General features: G+C 37.1%; 1 protein-coding gene and 1 long non-coding RNA gene across 8 annotated transcripts in view; one reads left to right on the forward strand and one right to left on the reverse strand.

Annotated features, from left to right (window-relative positions):
• The window catches only part of LOC149916117 (uncharacterized), a 109119-nt gene that overhangs the window by 75124 nt on the left and 18212 nt on the right, over nucleotides 1–15783 (forward strand). Inside the window, exons 3-4 of one of the 5 annotated variants that reach the window (XR_016470850.1) lie at nucleotides 3332–3381; nucleotides 4070–7920. The exons of 2 other annotated variants lie outside the window; for them this stretch is intronic. This is a non-coding gene — a long non-coding RNA (uncharacterized LOC149916117). Of the gene's footprint in view, nucleotides 1–3331; nucleotides 7921–15783 lie in introns of those variants that run through there. 2 more of the 5 variants (XR_016470849.1, XR_016470851.1) reach the window with 2 other exon arrangements.
• SMPD3 (sphingomyelin phosphodiesterase 3) overlaps nucleotides 1–15783 on the reverse strand; it is a 112881-nt gene that overhangs the window by 63989 nt on the left and 33109 nt on the right. The gene's annotated exons all lie outside the window — the stretch shown is intronic.

Raw genomic sequence — 15783 nt, forward strand, 5'->3', positions numbered from 1 at the left:
TCCTGAGGAAAATGGGAGTAGATAAAGGGTAAATACTAAAAAGAAGGCATCTGTTTATTAACGAGATGTTGTAATATACTGTCTACTCCTACAATGCAGTTAGAGTTAATATTTATGAGGCGCACTTTCAATCAGGTGGTTAATTTCCGCATTCAGACAATCCAATGCTTTTTAATTCAGAGGCATGGCTTCTCTTACGCATCAGAATACTGTGTTCATTTCCTGTGTAGGGGAAGGTACATAGATATAGTGCACAGTTACCACTTGCATCATGATTTCTGGTGTTCTGTCTCATAATGCACAATGTAAAGATTAAAGTGCCTCCTGTGAGCTAATTTCCCATGATTTGTAATTACTCACTAGTTAGGGCTACAACGTTCACAAACAATTCAGGTACCCACAACTCTGGTGATCTAGCTGTCATATCATAGAATCATAGAACATTTGCGTCAGAACAGAACAGTCAAAGATCATCAAGTTCCAGTCTCTCCCAGTTGCAGGCAGGGTTGCCAGCCACTAGAATGTGTCTTGCTGTTGCCTAGCTTCATCCTATTCAAGTAGCTGCAAAGGTAGATGCATTACTTCTGGAAGAAAGAACATTCCTACATATTGTTTTACAAAGTTACTACATTTGAGGCCTGCTCAGTTCATTAGCCAATGTAACCAAATGAAAGTTTTCTGAAAAACAATCTCCTTCCAGTCTGGAACACAAAGATAATGGCAGAGCTCTTTTTAATGCAGTTGCAGCAGGCATCCAGGAATAGCGTTGTGTGGTCATTCTGCTGGATAACAGAAGTTGCACTTGAGTACCAGCTGCAGAATTTGGCCTTATAAGTAGCAGTTCAGTTGTTATAATGCCCACAGAAATCCCAAGCTGGCATTATAACAACAGAAGCAAAGGCTTTCTTTACAAGAAAAGAATTCGCAAAGTTGATATGTGCTTATGGATGTTTTCATCAATTGAAACGTTCATTACAGTTATATACAGCTGGTCAGTAACAACTCCTACAGCTCACAGCCTAAAAATACAAGTCTCTCCAAGGGAATTCCACACAAATATGAAAAAGGCAAGTTCTATTAAATTATAACTCCAGATTCTTCCCCTCAGCTTAGTTAACTTATACTTTTACAGGAAACGACTGGGGCTGTGAAAATCTCTGTTATGCCAGAATTACAACTCTTGTGCTTTCATAGTTGAATTTTGTGGAGAAATAAGCAGTGTGCCTCAACTGCCCAAGGAATTCATACATCAGACTGAGTCACACAAAGACAGTGTGCAAGTGTGGCAGCCCAAGACAGATGGTATCTATCAGATATATATCCACAACAGAGAGTTGTGGATGTCACATAAAATATATATTGTACAAAATTAGTCAGTCACCTGTGTGTCATCTCTGTGTGCATCCTATGTATCAGTGTAACAGCTGCCGTGCAGCGACTCCTACTTAGACCTTCTGCACTCATTCCTCTTTCTATAGTTCAGGCCTCATTAACACGATTCCACATAACTAACAGTAATAGATTTAGTTACTTTTTTTTGGCTGAGATGTTACATTTTAGCAGCATTTTCAGTGCTCAAACACTAAATGCACTTGAATATTGTTTAGTGAGAGTGTGGACTAGAAGGAAAGAATCCTCACTGGGACATTACATAAATGCAGTTAGCATTAATTCCACTCTGTTGCTTATTTCTTTACCAAAATTAATATGTAAAAATATGGTAATTTAGCTATTTTTAATTAGCTGCAATTGAACCAAAGGCTGTTTTCTGTAATATGACCCAAGAAAAATCTAAATAGACTACTGAATTTTGGTGCTACATGAGATTTAAGATACTTCCAAGTCCAGATCTCCCAGGCTGGCATTTCTAGTGCACAAAGTAACCTCTTGGGAGTTGAAAAACTTAGTAAAATATCCCACAGAATTTCTACTTACATAACCAATTCATGGCGTTCCAGGAAATTTCAACTAAGTAAACCTGGCAAACTCAACATGCTATAAACAGCTCTGACTGTACTTTGCATATATTTGTGAGTGGGGTATTGAGGAAAAATAAAGCAGCAGAAAATTGAGCTGTTTAACTCATAAAAAGGATTTATTTCAAGAATTGTGTAAGCTAGTGAGTGTATTAACAGGCACTTTCCAAATCACAGTCACTAATTCAAAATTTTCCAGTTGGCCAGCACTGTAGAATAGTAAAACACAGTTCTAACCAAGGACTGCAAAGGCCTTAGAAATTTATGACTTGCTTCAAACTCTACTGAGAATTGAGACTCCTTAACCATCTCCCTCAGTCCCACAAAGCACAAACACGAGGTGGGAGAGGAGAACACGGAGCAGCGCTCCTCCTGAATCTATGAAAAGAGTGCTTGTGTCATGACAGTAGGCTGGGACTCCAACACGAGGCAAGCACCTCTAGAATATTAAGTAAAAGGAGGTTTGTCTTTAGTGTTTGTCAAATACCTATGATCAGTTGTAGGCAAATGGAGAAAAATCACATGTAAACACAGAAATACCTATAAAGAAAACTTTATCTTGCACCAGCATCTCACGTGTTAGCTTTGCTACTGGTCCTCTTGTAAAGCATTGTGCTAGTTTTTGTGCTGGCAACACAAATAGACTGCACGTAGTGAGTAAATGAACGCACAGTACAACTCCCAGTAACTTTATGGAGCACTTGTACTTCACAATGTCACATCTATTTTATAAACCCTTTTTCAGGGAAGTTACTGTATTCTGTATATCTTGAAATGCTAGGTTCTCCCAAGCTACGTAGAAGAAAGAAACTGAAGTGTGAACAGAAAGGGAGAAGGGAACAACAGAAAGATCAGGTTGAAGCATAACATTAATTTTACCAACAGTAAAATGTAATGTACATGAAAGCTGCACATAATGCACAGCTGTATGGAAATGTCCCTCCTCACCTATCACACAGAACTTAATTTCACAGCATTCATCTCTTTGTGGTTACACCCTCGGGAGCAGCGTTGGCATGGTAACTGCAGGCTCTAGGCCTGCCTTTTTTCTCCCATTACCACTCATACACTGTTTTTGTTAGGTTGAGATTCAAATAAATTCAGACTGATAGCACTGCTTATTTGGGGCAAAAAAGAGATGAGGGGATTTATCTGAAAACAAAAGCAGCCCTGCAGGAGGGAGACGTATAAACACAGCTTAGATTAAAATAAATCAAAGCAAGCTGTACGTGGTTATATTCAAAATAACATCAAGAGAAAATATAAAAAATGTTGTCAGTCTAGCCACTGTCATGTTAAGGACAGAACAGGAATACATTTCATTTTTAATCAGGTGACTTTGTTACCAATTTCAGCAGAAAAAGCAGAAGATTGGGCCAAACTGGACAAAATCTTTGACAGATAAGTATGTTTGACTTTTTTTTTCTGTAAAATGAAGGTGTTTTTCAAGAGAGTTTGACCTTAAGTTATTTTAATAGCAATCATAGCCCCAACATTTCATACAGACCCAACATTACATGTAGGAAAAAAATATATGCAAATCAACTCTAACATTTTTTAAAGAAAGAATGCCTTAAATCATGCTCCCCCCATTAAATCACAGAAAAATAAACTGCACTCCTGAAACACGACATATCAGAAGACAATCAGAAAAAAACGTCTGAAAAGCACCGTACATACAGTTTAACCTTATCTGTGACACCATCCGAAGGATTCCTTCAGTGAGTGAGTGGAACAGCTTCCTGTTGGTGCTGTTCTTTTCTACACGCCGGTTGTACTGGGTGCACAAACCTGACCCACAGACACGTAACATATGACAGAATAATTCATTAGGCAGTTTGCTGTGGACATGCTGTAGGGATGGTACTGGACTGCAATATATCCTCACAATGTAGGAGGATATTTGATGCTCAAGAATTGAGTGAATTAAGCAATCCTGTCAAACTAAAGGTTTATACAACATTATTTTATATAAATCAGGATTTACTCTGAAATTGTGCTGATGAAAATTACTCTCTAGGCATTAAAGCTGCCTATAAAATGGGATGTCCCTTTGCATCATCTTGTCATGATATCCCCATCTCTTCTTGCAGAAACAAATGAGCATGATTCTGACATCTGGAAATTCTGGAAATTCACTGTGACTGAGATGCAGCGTCACAGTGCTATCCCAACTGCAGTATGTTCTTCCAAGTGTATTTCATTTCTGAGCTGATGATGTAAGAAACAGAGCAATAACAGATTCTCTTTTAAAAATCAAATAAATTTCAAAAGCCTTTTATAACTTTCTTTGATACCGTAGTCTAGGCGACCCTTAATCAAATCTCACCTTCTATCTTCCCCAGCTCTCTACGCTGTAAAAATATACTAAGAAAAGCAATATAATTAAAAGAAACGTCTTGGCTACTTTTAAGATTTCTCTCTCAGCTTCCACTTCACCTCCCACGTTCTCTAAAGTACTCAGTTTCCAAAACCACTGTCCTTTCTCACTACGCTCCAGTGAAAGCGATCCTCCTCAAATTCCTTCTGAGCGGTCCGGCCACCAGCACCGAGGATGAGTGGATGTGGAAATACTTCCTTGCTCAGATTTGGGTAACACGACAATTGCTATCTGACAAAGGGAAGATGATGTCTGACATTCGTCATGCTGTGTGCCGAATGTTGGCAGAAATAGTGCCTCAATTGACTGCAGGTGCTTGAGGTCAGGGGCTTGGTCTCAAGTTTTCATGATGCTGTATTGTACTGTTTAGTTTTGTAAAGCTTGAGGAAAATGCAACCAACAGTAAAGCACAGCATTCCATTTCCTGTCCATTAGAAAAATGAATACATTAGAACAAACAATTCTCCCCTTCCCAAAGAAAACTCTTTAACAGAAACAAACTAAAACAAAACCCAGAACCTAAAAAAGAGGAGGATACTATCTGCATTTCAAAGTAGCATTTATGAGAGGAATAACCAATGTGGGTTGGTGCAGTAAATACATTTTTATTAGCAGGAAGAAGTATGCAGATTTGTTTTGATTAGTACCTACAATCATTGCAGTTTTTCTGAAAAGCCAGATTCCCACTTGTAAAGGCTTTTGTCAACACACTGATTCATCAGCTAAGATTAAAAGCCACCTAGGAACCCAAAAGACTCTTCAGGAGTTTTTCTCCTGGATTGAACAATAAGGTCCTTTGCCTCTGCCTGGCCTCAGTTCAGCTTCATAAGCCTCACACTGTAGGACTCTGCTGTTTCTCTCAGTGTGAGAGTCCAGGCTTGCTCAGTATGGGTTAAGCTGTATTTCTGACTCACTGAACCAAGATCTGTGGGGTAGTTTTGAAATGAATTTGCTTTTTAAAAAATCTTATTCTTTCTACAGGCAATGAGAATGAAAAAACAAATTAGAATTACTTTCTCATAAGGTGTAAATGTTCACTACAGAGTTCACTTGCTTTCATAGCTACTGCAGTTACACGTGAAGAATAATAAGCTAAATCTAAACATCAGTGCTAAGAAGGAAGCAGTGGCTGTGAACAAGTCATGTATAAGATACAATTTCTTCATATTCACTTTGGAACAGTTGAAACATTTGAAAGACAGAAGGTCAAATAAGTACAGTATCCACATTTCAATGCACAGGGATTTATAAACTTCCAAAAATTATTACAAAAAAAATAAATCAAACCCTGCTTAGGCATATTCATCAGTTTATTTTCTATGCTAAGGCTCTGATTAGATCGTGCCTTCTTGTTAACAGCCTGGGACCAGTTAAGTAATTAAGCTTGTATTACATAGCCATGTTCTAAAAAAAATTAAAAATAAAGACACTGATCTGTCCATCACTGGTCCTGTTCCCTTTATTACTTCCCCCCCACCCTCACTTGTTAAATCATTAGGAAATCTAGATATTTCTAATATATGGAAATTAAGTTTCTACGCATTAATAGTGAGCTGGGCAGTGCATTCTCATCTTTTTCATGCAAAACTATGCTTAACACTAATAAAAAAATCTCTACAACAATAACTTTACCACATTTCTAAGGTGAAACACTATATGTGCTTTATAAACATAATTCTAGAACTGTTGCTATCTAAGAGCTGTTCAATTCACATAGAAAGAGAGATACAGAAAACACTGAATAGAAGACCTGGTTTCTCTCAAAGATTCCTATCCACGTTACACTTAGACCAGACTGATTATTAATCACATGGAGATTTCACTGCAAATGTTGTATCATTACATCCAGTCATGAGCTATTTATAAGCATTTCTGGTCTTTATACACAAAGATTTTTTTCCATACGTGCTCGTTTTCACTGTCTAAATTAATACGACCAAAGTCATTCCATAGAGCCCCCTTACACCACGTTATTTCATAGCATGACCTAATCATATGCTATATCAAAATAAGATTTAGTAAAGGCAGTACAGGAAATAAAGGAAATAGGATTACACTAATTCAAACACTGAATAAAGAATGGAATGACTGTCTTAATTCAGGCAATTTGAATTATTAATGAACTGTTTGCATCTGTAGAGATTTGCTCTATTAGAAAGATTTCCTCAACCATCTGGATCAGGAAATTGGAAACTCAACTTCTGAAAGGTCAGATGCAACAAACTGGAAAGGGCTGTTCTTTTCCAGAACTTATTTTTGTGGCTCAGACAAAATTATCGCACAGTTCATCCTCACCAGTGGGTAACAAAGTGCCAAGGGGATACTGGGATAAAAATTAAATACACAGTTCCAGAATTGTTCTCAAAAATCATAAGGAAATGGCAGTTCTAGCCATTTCTAAAACACCAGAGAAATGGGCACAGTGTCAGCCTTGTACCTGGCTCAAAATCATTCCTGTGCATCTTCTTACCATCTTTCCATTTTCTCTCTGACGTGCCTTTTTTACTTCTGTAGTGGAGATGGGAATGAACAGGAAAAAGTGAATATTCCCATCCCCAGCCTCCTTGCTGTCCTAGCAAATGACAGAACAGAGATAACACAAGTGTGAAGTCACTGTGGGGTACCTTGGATTAAGCAAGAGAAATGCAAGGAAGATACAGGCAGCACTGCATACAAAAACAGGTGAGAGGAGTGCTAGGTTTATCTAGTCCAACATCCCCAAACATATACCTCTCCAAGTGGAAACACCTTTCAGCAAGTTGTTCAGGGCTTTCTTCAGTTGAAGCTTTGATCATCTCCCATGCATGGAGATGCCTTAATCTCTCGATTCCTATTTTATGTATTTGACCATTCTCATGGTGGAAAATAAATTCTTACTGCATTAAGCATACTATTTGATTTTGTTTTCAACACTAAATGCATTGCGTTTACCTATATGAACTCAAGTTTATTAAAAGACGTTTTCCAAGAAAGGGAATGGAGTCAATTTATTTACTACATCAGCTCCATAAAACATAATATCATTCATTACAAAATCATCACTGCAAGAAAGAAGTTATCCTGCTTTCCAGGCACCTGGCTACCTTACCTTCCACTGCAAAGAGATGCATTTGCTGTGTGAGTTGATAAAACACACTGGTTTTAGCCAGCCTATTGACTGCTTTGAGAACAGAGAGAATATTTCATTCATGAATGAATATTACATTTATTTCTTCCTTCTCACACTGGAGAATTGTAAGGCTTACAGCATCTTAGATGTGAAATCATTCGGAATTAAAAATACCTAATTTATATATTAATAGACCTTCAGGCATACAATAATAATCTCATTTGTTTCTGTGCCTGACCAATTCTACTTAAAGAAGAGCACTATTTGTCTATGTCTAAATTTGATGGAGACTACCCTTGAGAAATTTGTTGCTGTTATTATTGCCAATATCACTAAAAGAAACCACCAGTCCTTCGCATTAGGTATTTTAACCCTTTAACCTTGCTTAATTAAATCCTTTAAGTCTTTTGTTAATTATTGTTCATCTCTATACATACCTTTTTTTTTTTTTTTTTTTTTTAAATTATTTATCAGTTGTCTTTTTGATGATAGTTACTTTCACTTCAGGAAGTTTCCTCCTTCTTTCTAAAGTTGCATTTTCCCTTGGAGTGGAACTCAATATTCAAACCTTACAAGGGCTGTGCTGAAAGGAATGCCTCCTATTTCATTATGTCAGCCCATGGTTGTCAGAGGCAGATGATAGTAGTATGGCAGTAGAAGTGGAATTTTCCCACCAATAGTTCATTACATTTTGTCGTTGTGTGACAGATAACAGCAGAGGGACAATCTGAACAAACAGTGTCTGACATGGAAGTGTGAAGGAAGCAAAGGTGTTGAGTTCTTCCATGCAGAAAAAAAAGGCACCCACTGACATTCATCAACACTTGCTGAACACCTATGGGGGCTAAACAGTGGATGTGAGCACAGCCAGGCAGTGGGTAGTGTGTTTCAGCAGAGGTAAGAGCAACAGTGGGTTACCTCTGATGGTGCCTGTATTTATGAGTGGGATGCACTGGCAAAAATATATAGCTAATGGTAGTGATTCGTTGAAAAACAGTGTCCTGTAGCTGCGAATTTTCTCTAGCAAACAGTGTTATTGTGCTCTTTGCATCTGTTGTAGTTCCTATGGAAATGAACTATGATTCTATCACCATACTTAAAAGAATTTCAATACCAAATGTCAGAATTTTACATCCATAAGTTGATAAGTAACCACAGCATACATGCCCCATCAGATGCTCTAATATCCAGTGCCATTTCTTCAGCCTCTGAAAGGATGCATATAATCAGAAAAAGCTGTCATTAATTCAAGCGTGGCTGTTGGTAAATATATATCTACACATATTATTATATTATTACATTATATATATCACATAATGTATATTATTATATTATTACATTATATATAACATTATATATATATATATATATATATATATATATATATATATATATATATATACACACACACACACACAAAATATAATGCACTGTAAGAATTTTACTACCATCTGCACTGGGAGGAAAAAAAGTAAACTCACTTCTATGATGTTCTAAAGTCAGCTGCCTAATGGCACACAGAATATCAGTGTCAGCTTGGATGGGGCTTAAAGCAACCTGGTCTAGTGGGAAATGTCCCTGCACATGGCATGAGCACTGGAACTATATGATCTTTAAGGTCCTTCCCAACCCAAGTTATTCTATGATTCCGTGAGTAATTTTCCCATCCACATTGTAAAAACCTATTATGGTTACAGTATCCTGAACATCCAAACACTGCAGTTTCTAAAGTTTCTTGAACAGAAATCTTGCAAAGACAACAATCAGAAGATGGTATTAGCAGTCTAGCATCACTGAGGCTTCAATAACCACCTCCCTAATAGTTTCCCCACACCTCACCATACCCTACTGGATCTTCTAAGTATTTATTAAATGACATGAACATTCAAGGCATTCTCCTAGCAAATCAGATAATCGAGAGAGTTTCACTTTATATTAAACAGCCTTCATGCTTACCTCTATATTTTTGTTCTACCATCAAGTTCCACAGATCCCAGATGGAATTATCAGGTACCTTGTGCACGTTGCTTAGCAATTGTGATTTTACAAGGACTGTTTCTCAATTAAAATTTGCTCTTATTACTTTGGAAACTTACACCTAACAAGTGAAGTTGTATAAGTAAAATGAAAGGTGCAGCAAGCTAAACAGTTAACACAAACACTTGTCGAAAACTCTTCACACAGCTCCACACCATCATTTACTTAAGACTGGATGTCTTACTGTCATCATTTGGATTGTGTAAATGAATGCATGGCACAGAAGTGATAAGACAAAACAATGACTGCTTTCTGTTGTGCCACGGAACTACTTCATTCTGAAGCAGCCAGCCAGCCAGAAAGACATATAGTTCTCTTCAGAGACACTGATTCAATGAGAATATAGGAAAAAGTTAACTCTGCAGCTGCATCTTTAATCAGCAAGTATCAGTAGAAGAACACATAACTTCTCAGAAGCTTCCAAATATTATTTACAATATTAATAAATTAGCTTTGTTTCCAAAGTTCATTCAGTATCACTGTCTGTAATCACTGTTTAATGACCTACATCACATCAGAAGTTCCAGGCCTTTTCTTTCTTTAAATACATTTTTTTTCCTTCCTTTGTTCAGCAAACAGCTACAACTGTTTCCAGCATCAAGCTCAACAGCTGTGTTCAGTACACAGTTTAATTTTGATACTGGTGGAAAACCTGCAACTTATTATTGTAGTTTTGCAGAGAGATCTTGACTGTAACCATTGTTTATAACACCAGTGGAGGGAGAATACAAGTGACTGTCAGTGAACACTGACTGCATCAAAAAAATCCCCAGATCTTCCGAGACATGCTGGGAAATCCATGTACTGTCTTCCCTGGACTAAAGAATGTGGCTCCACTGTACAACATCAGAAGTTTCCTATGTTATTTACTATGTATTACTATACAGTAGCAAACACGGGTGAATTTCCACATCAGGTCCTACACAACAACCCATTTTTGATAACATGCCAAAGGTAACAACAGTTCTCCAGTCAAGGTTCAGTGAGAGGAAAAAATAAATGTAAATGATTATGAAGTGTAAAAAGAATTTGCCTATTCAAATAAGGCTTCAAGGAAGAAAATGTTCCTGAAATGCTGCTAATACAGATTTATCTTAGATGCCTCTCCATTTCTATGTCTCCATTTCTAGGTCTTACACACAAATCTTTGTAAACAGAGCTATAAACAGCTTTCTTGAATACAAAACAGAAGTCCTCCCAGCAGCCTGCCTTTGTTTCATAGCTACTGTAAATGTAAACATTCCAGGACACCTTCTATTATCAAATTCTTCAGAAGATTTGGAAAACAAAAGTAAATGACGACCCCAACTCCGATACTTCAGTATTTCCTCACAAAAATCACAAGTGTGCTGTTGGTCCCCCAAAATAATAATTTTGGACTCTAAAGGGTACTGCAGCACATTCAACCTAATGCTCCACACATGATTTCAGATGAAAAACTTTTACAATTTAATATCAGACAACAAGAACTTTGTGTATTTTCCAATAAATATATTGCTTTCTAATTTTACAGACCTATTTGCAAATCATTATGCAGCAACCTTTTCTTCTCAGTGGGATTTAAGAACAGATTAGCAGCAGTTAAAAACCTGAGATTTGTACCCTGTGGTTAAGTAAAGGAAAAAGACATGCTGGTTGCTAATATTTTGGTCAAACCTGACTTTAAAGAAAATAACAAGGTTGGAACTACTGACTGTGACTTAACTGCTGTTCTGTATAAGGGAAATTCAGCCTTTATAATAATAGGAGAAATTTTTGATGACAGGTTCTAGAATCATTCTGAGGCTTTCTTCAGGGGAACAGTTGTACATACAAAAGTCAGGCTGCTAATCACTGCAGCCATTTGTGAGCTTGGCTCACACACGAGTGGACCTGACCACCTGCTGACTTCTCCAGCAATTGCATTTGGCTTTGTGCAAGCAGTACCTGCAAGTGCACTTTTACAGTATGCCTGTTAGTATAGCTGAGCTCCTCATTTAAATTTTAATTCACGGTGCCTATGAGTTCTTGAGAGGTTAAAAAGGAATATACACTCAAATGTTATGTTCTGCAAACACAGAATACCCTTAAAAATTGTAAGCCTACTGTGAGAATCTCTGGAAAACTCCATTCAAAAGAAAAAGAAAGCAGCCTATAGTAATCTCCCAGAACAGTATAAAAGAAATTCATATGCTAAGTGGATTATGCTGTTTACAAAAATATCTAGAAATTGTTTTAATTTTCTATATTTTCAGGAAACTAGCTTCAAATTTCTGTCTTCCATGCTAGTAAAAAAGAAAGAAATGGCAGTACTATGTTATTATAACCTAACAGCATTGCCAAAGCTCTCCACTGAGAACAGGTATCCTTGACAGGGAACTGACTTTTCCAGAGACTGGAAACCCCTTCTCTCTGGAGAAACCACCTCCAGGTAGCCCCCCAACACCTGAAGCACCCTGTTCATGACATGCTGAACCTCTAGTCCAGTGTTCTCTTTTCTAGGTGCCCAGTTGTGTACACCTGTCAGGCCACAACACTGAAGTGAAATCAAGTTTTGGCCAAATTTGCTGTTTGGACCATTCTGATTACTTTCTCTTGAAAAGCACCTATTCCAACTGTGAAGTCTTTCAGATGTATCTCATCTTTTGTACATCCATAAATGGACTCAGAACAGTCATTAGGAATTATAGTGACCTGGCAGCAGCTAGAAATGATGGAAATGGAGACAGTACAGATAAAGGCCCTGGGCAGCCTGATTGAGCTGTGGTGCCCCTGTTCGTTGCAGGGGAGTTGGTCTAGATGGCCTTTAGAGGTCTCTTCCAGCTCTAAAGATACTATGATTCCATAGAAAAAAATTCTAGGGAACAAAGGAGGGGGAAAAAAAGCACCAAGTGCTTTTTTTAAAATATTAACAGTAAGAAATTAAATGTAAAAATGCAATTACAAATTTCTGGAGACAACAAAGATGAGTGAATTCTCACATAAGGGACAGGAGAGCTAAAACATGCAATGTAAAGGCTGTGGGAGAGAGGAGATCTCATCCCTCCCTCCTCAATTTACGTCTTGCAGTTACCCACACAGAACTGCTTGCTTACATCCCCAGACTAATGTCTAGATTCTAGTTTGGTCTGTGCCCCTTCCCACGGCCTTCTCTGCTTTGCCATGTGTTCTTGGAAATCTGAATAGGCAAGAGAGACTTTTGGGGACTAGGCGCTGCCTTCTTGTGTTCTGTACAAGATGTGGTCAAAATTACTAGTTTGTAAAGATTCTGTAACTACTAACAGAATGCTCAAAACCAAGTTTTGGCACTTCCCTGCATCACAGTTGATGTTGATCTCAACTTTGCCATGAACATAGTCATCTGAAAATATATTTGGGTTTACATTAAGTTTAAACCATGAAACATTGTGTTCTCTGTACTCCTGGGAAAAGCTCTGTGTGAAATTGTTTTCCCACGCCAGTAATATGCTCTAAAACAGTGAAATATTTTCCTCAAAAATGGAAGATCTTCAACTGAATAGGCCTCAAACTTGAATTTTGGTTAAAAACCATTTACTGAATTTTAAATAAGTGTATCTTGACCTTACATTTTGGTTTTGTTTTTTTTCCTCCCTACAAAAGCAACTTTTAAAATTAATTCTTAATAAAACCCAAAATATTTCATTTTGAAAATATGAAAGGAAAGTGCTCAGTTACATTAGTTTGGGTTCAAAATTGTTTCTTCATAAGATGGGAGATTAACAGAAAAGAATCCTACTTGGAAACATGTTTTCAATTAATCCATACTTTGATAGACAAGGATTACATAGAAAAATTCACCAGGAAAGTCTGTTTTCTGTCTGCAGTACTCTTCACTAGGAACTGATGATGATTCAGAGTTTGGATACTGAAATCTCTCATTTCACAGAGCTTTCTTAGGGAAAGAAATATGAACTGGATTAAGGAAGAAATAGGAAGTGTTACTTCTCTCAGCCAATACTCAACCATACAAAGGCTGAGATGACACAGCTGTAAAGTACCTGGTCACTGTCAGCATGCAGTCAGATATTTAGACCAACAGACCTAGTTTAGATTTGTACTTCACATAATAAAATAAGCCAGGAAATCGCATTTTATACTACATGAATATTGACTGCATTGTTACAACTTTTATTATACAGTACTGCGTGCAAGAATCCAACAAATTCAGCTTGCCTTAGTAATCAGTAATACATTTCATTTTTTCACTGAGCTATGCAGACTGCTTATTACTTGGTATTATTATAGCTGCCTGCCACTCCAGTTAGTACTGAGCAGTATTCACATCATCATGTTTATGGATGAGAACTCCAGTTGGACTGTCCATGTGTCAAGTCACCTCCACAAAATAGTGACTGGTGCATTCTGATGAGCCCCATTACAATTTATAGCAGTAATCTCAGGATTTGATTATTCATAATCATTTCTTTAGGTTGAACAAGAGGATTGTTCAGCACCAACTCTGTTCAGAAGATACTGGATCCACATCACACAGAAGAATTAGTCAGTTAAAAAAAGCTTAGCTCATTTTCAGGTTAAGAAAAGATACGACCCTCCAACAGGTTTCACCACAAATTAGTATGTCAAAGTCCTTATTTTCCTCTCTGCACTCATAGGATCAAGGGAAATTCGAGTTGGAAGGGGCCTTACAAGACCTGCAGCCAATCTGTTACACAACACAGGGTCAGATGTGAGGTCAGACCAGGTTACTCAGGGCTTTATCCAGCCTCAAGTCCTTCTTTCAGTAATGAAAACAAGGATACACACAAATGTATTTAGCCCATTTAGCCACTCTCCGAGCTGGCACAGTAGAAGCAAATCCCAGTAACCATGAGAAGAGCAGAGAGAGCTGAGCTGGATCTACATGACTCAGGTTCATTCAAGAAAGGCCTCAGCAGAGCTGAGCTGATTTGTTTCAGCAATCCACAATGAAATAATGCAACACTTTTGCTCCATGAGCTAAGGAGCATGCTTTGACCTTGGGTATTTATTCCTCATACTTTAAACAAGGGCCATCAAGATAAGTGCTTAGCCATCAGAAAGATTACAAACAAAATAAAACTACAATTTCTTCTTCTAAGAAAGCTCAGCCAACCCAGCATGGTTCTTAGGCCAATTCTTCATGGATTGTAACATAGAAAGATTATGAAAAGGAGCAAATCTCCAAACCTAAACAAGATGTAGGTTAATGATTGTGTTTCAAGCTTTTTTTCAGTCCTCCTTGTTTCTGTGTAAATAAGAAATTAGATTAGTACCACCCAGAATTACTTGGGAGTTAAGTCATAACTCAGTAAAGCAATTTCATCTCTTTTTTTAAATAAAAATTCTGAGTACTTACAGCAAGTGCACAGTGAGAATTTGCAGAAGTGAGCTGTATAACTTCACTTGGAATTAGCATCTTTTACATCAGTTTCAGAAATGTAGGCTTCCAAATTACCCTCACATATTCTAATATGCAACAGTATCTCCCTCAGCTTCTCCTTTACACACTGTTCCAGCTATATCATTTTAAGTAATTCACTCAAAAATGTTATTTTAATCAAAAGTTAATAAAAGAATCATTAAAATTTAAAATTTGAAACATTTTTAAACAGACCGCATGTAAAACGTCAACGTATATCACCTTTCTCTCCCCATTGGTCAAAATAAATGAGATTTCCTTAAATAGATGCAGAAATATAAGACATAAATAGTAATGATGCTAATAATCTGCTCACATACGCGTGCTGGAACAGGGAGAAGCTGAGGGAGATACTGTTGCCAGTAGTGAACAAAGTTGCAGAAGAGAGACAGGTCTTCAAGCTTCTTGCTGTAGTTCATAAAATTTAAGCAATCCAAAGAGAGAAAAAGAGAAGTTTATGTTCACATATTTCTTGCTGTTCAAATTTAGTTCCCTGTTAAAGCTCTATTGAGAACCTTTCAAAGGCAAACAATGGGCTTTTCAAAAATAAGACAGCAAATCTCTGATAAAAATAGACAGCCAATTTTGTGTCGAACAAATGAAGGCTATTAAACATCTTTTTAATAAATGAAAGCATAAAAGAATTTTTTCTGCTTAAAATGTAAAAATTCACACACAGCTATCAGTCAATACATATCAATAGATTTAAGGGAAAGCATTTATTAACTTTCTATTTAAATTAGTTCATATGTGTCTGACTGAAATAATCTAGCACTATATTACATCATTAAAATAACAAAGCTCCTTTGTATTTAATTTTTTTAGTTGACTATTTTGAGAAATAAATGCATTTTGCATAGAAAAAAGCTATAAAAGCAGTTAC

This window comes from Phasianus colchicus, chromosome 13 (genome assembly GCF_987193195.1).
Source record: "Phasianus colchicus chromosome 13, bPhaCol1.hap1.1, whole genome shotgun sequence".
NCBI classification, from domain to species: Eukaryota; Metazoa; Chordata; class Aves; order Galliformes; family Phasianidae; genus Phasianus; species Phasianus colchicus.